This window comes from Alligator sinensis, unplaced genomic scaffold, assembly GCF_000455745.1.
Source record: "Alligator sinensis unplaced genomic scaffold, ASM45574v1 scaffold129_1, whole genome shotgun sequence".
NCBI lineage: Eukaryota > Metazoa > Chordata > Crocodylia > Alligatoridae > Alligator > Alligator sinensis.
In genome coordinates, this window is record NW_005842303.1 from 1,527,328 (window position 1) to 1,530,283 (window position 2,956).

Sequence of the window (2,956 nt, forward strand, 5' to 3'; positions counted from 1 at the left end):
CATCGGGATCGTCTCCCTCTGTGCCCAAAGGATCATTTCCTTAAGGTACAGCCACCCTTCCTGGGCTCCCTTCTCTTCAGAACTCCTACTCTGCAGTGCGTCCTTGACTAATCGCCTGAGTTCATTGAAATCAGCTTTCCTAAAGTCTAGCACTTTCACCCTACTAGTTACCTTACCCACTCGATGTCTTATGATGAATTCTATTATTTGGTGATCACTGTCCCCAAGGTGACTACCAATCTGTAGGTCCCCTACCATATCATCCCCCATTGCCAATACCAGGTCCAGTAAGGCATTCCCCCTAGTGGGACCGTGTACCTCCTGCATCAGGTGGAGGTCCTGTACGCAGGATAGGAACGTGCGTGAACGGTGGGACTTTGCTGTCTGTGTCTCCCAGCAGATGTCTGGGTAGTTTAGGTCCCCCATGACTACCGCCTCCTTAGTTTTTATGGTCTCCGAGAGCTGCCTCAGGAGCCCCGAATCTAGTTCTTCCCCTTGGTGTGGGGGTCTGTAGCAGACCCCTACCACCAAATCCCTTTCTCCTTGTCCCCCATGTAACTTAACCCACAATCCTTCTACTTTCTCCTCCTTCGATTCCATCTTGATGAGGGTCAAAGTATATTGCTCATTGACATAGAACACAACCCCTCCCTCTTTCTTCCCCACCCTGTCCTGTCTTCCTTACCCACCCTGTCTTGTCTGGCCCCTACTCAAGAAATGGTGCTTGATGTTAACTCCCCGACCAGTTACTGCCCTTTCTCCAACCTCTCCTTTTTGGGAAAAGTCACTGAATAGGCGATTGCCTGACAGCTCCATGGGCATCTGGCTGTGATCAGATTCCTGGCCAGGTGTCAGTTTGGCTTTTGCCCTGGGCATAACATGCAGACAATCCTTGTGGCTTTGCTCAATAGCCTTTGATTGGAGATCAGTGGGGGAAATTATGTCCAGCTAATCTTGCTAGATCTTTCAGTAGCCTTTCAAACAGTTGTCCATAAGGTGATGATAAAGTGTTTCCATGACTTGCTGGATATTCATGGGACTGCTTTTAATTGTTTGTACTTTTTTCTTGCAGGGAGGTTCCAGAGGATGGTGATGGGTGACAGCCATTGTCATTCCTTCAAGACCTTCCTTGTGGAGGTCCCCCTAGGGCTCCATCCTGTTGCATCTCCTGTTAAATGTATATTTGGGCTGCTGGATGACACTAAGATCTGGAGGGAGGTGCCATCAGTATGCTAATGACACCCAGCCCCATTATGCTCTCTCAACTGACCCAGGCCCCCAGTCTCTGTCCTTTCCTAGTGTCTGGCTGCAGTTGGGAGCTCAAATGTGGATGAACCAACTGAAGCTGAATCTAGACAAGACATAGCTGGGTGGAGGGGAGAATCAAATACCTATCATTGATGGGGGCTTCAGCCTTTCATTCTCTCTTAGGTTCACAGCCCTGGGGGTCTCCTGGAACCTCTCCTGCACCTGGATCCCCAGGTGGTGGCAGTGACTCGGAGTGCTTTTTCAACAACTCCATCTAGTGAGAAAGCTGAGCCCTTTTCTTTCAGAGTCAGATCTGGCCATCATCATCTGTATTTTCAAAAGATGTATGCTGGTGTATGCAACCAGTGGCCAGATCCAGATGCGAGGGCATGTGCCGTTTGTGGCACCACAAACGGCACATTGCACATTAAACCATGGCCCATGCTGCTAATTTGCGGCACTGGGGCAAAATTTGATACCAGGATTTCTTGGTAGCAAACCCCCCACCACAAAAACCTCCTGAGAAAAAAGCAGAGCAAAGCACGCCAAAGGGCTGTATGCCAGGACAAATGCAGAGATGGGGAAGCAAGCAGCCCGGAGTTGCCTGCTCCCCCATCATTGCATGCTGCGGAGCCCCCACGCTGAGGTAACCTGTGCCTAAGCCTGTGTGCTGGAGGAGCAACACACAGAGACAGGGGAGCAGACAGCCAAGGGAACTTCCTGCTCCCCTGTCTCAAGGCACCCTGCACCCAGGGGAGTGACCGGCTGGGGCGCAGGGTGCTTCAGTGCAGGGGCTCTGTAGTGCATGGAGATGGGGGAGCAGGCAGCCCTGGTCTACCTGCTCTTGTCTCGTGTCACTCCCCAGCTGCTTGGAGCACAAGGTGCCTGTGTGGGGGCTCCCTGTCAGCTAGCTCTACACCATGCCCCAGCCAGCCCTTTCTGCAGCACATAGAGTAGCAGGGCGATGTGTCCCACTGCAAACTTCGTTAGCTGGGGTGGGCACCGCAGCACAAAGTAGTGGCACAATTTGTGCCGCTATTGTTTGTGCTGCTGCAAATGCACACCCCTGCTTGTGTGGACGTAGCCAGTGTGATCTACATGGGGCTGCCCTCAATGACTGTCCAAAAGCTGCAGTTGGTGCTGAATGTGGTGGTCTACTTTATGTCTGTGCCCTACATACTTCAGGGACCACCTTCTCTTTGATGCCCCAGTTTGATTCCCTAAGATGAGCCCAGAACAACCTCCTGCAAGTACCATCAATGCACTGAGTTGTTTTGGCAATAACACATGGAAGGTCATTCTTGGTACTTGTCCCGTAGCTCTGGAACTTCCTCCCCCTTGAGGCCTGCCAGGGCCTGAGCTTGGACATCATTCAGAAATGCTATAAGACCTTCCTATTTGGGCAGGTGTTTAGCAAGCAGGGCTCAGCTGGGATACAGGTTAGGGAGGGAGCTGCTATATAGTTTATTTTAATACTCTGCTCTATTGATTTTTATAAGTTACTCTGTTTTTCTTGGTTTGGTCTCTGGTTCACTTGTTTTATAAGTTATTTTGCTGTCCTGAGCCTTTGTTGGAAAGGATGGCATATAAATCTAATTAATACATGAACAAACACAAGAAAGCAACCTGTGGAGGACCACAAGAAAGAGATCAAAAGTTGCAGGACTGATGTCCTTGTCTACAAGCACTCCAAAGACTGTTACTGGAT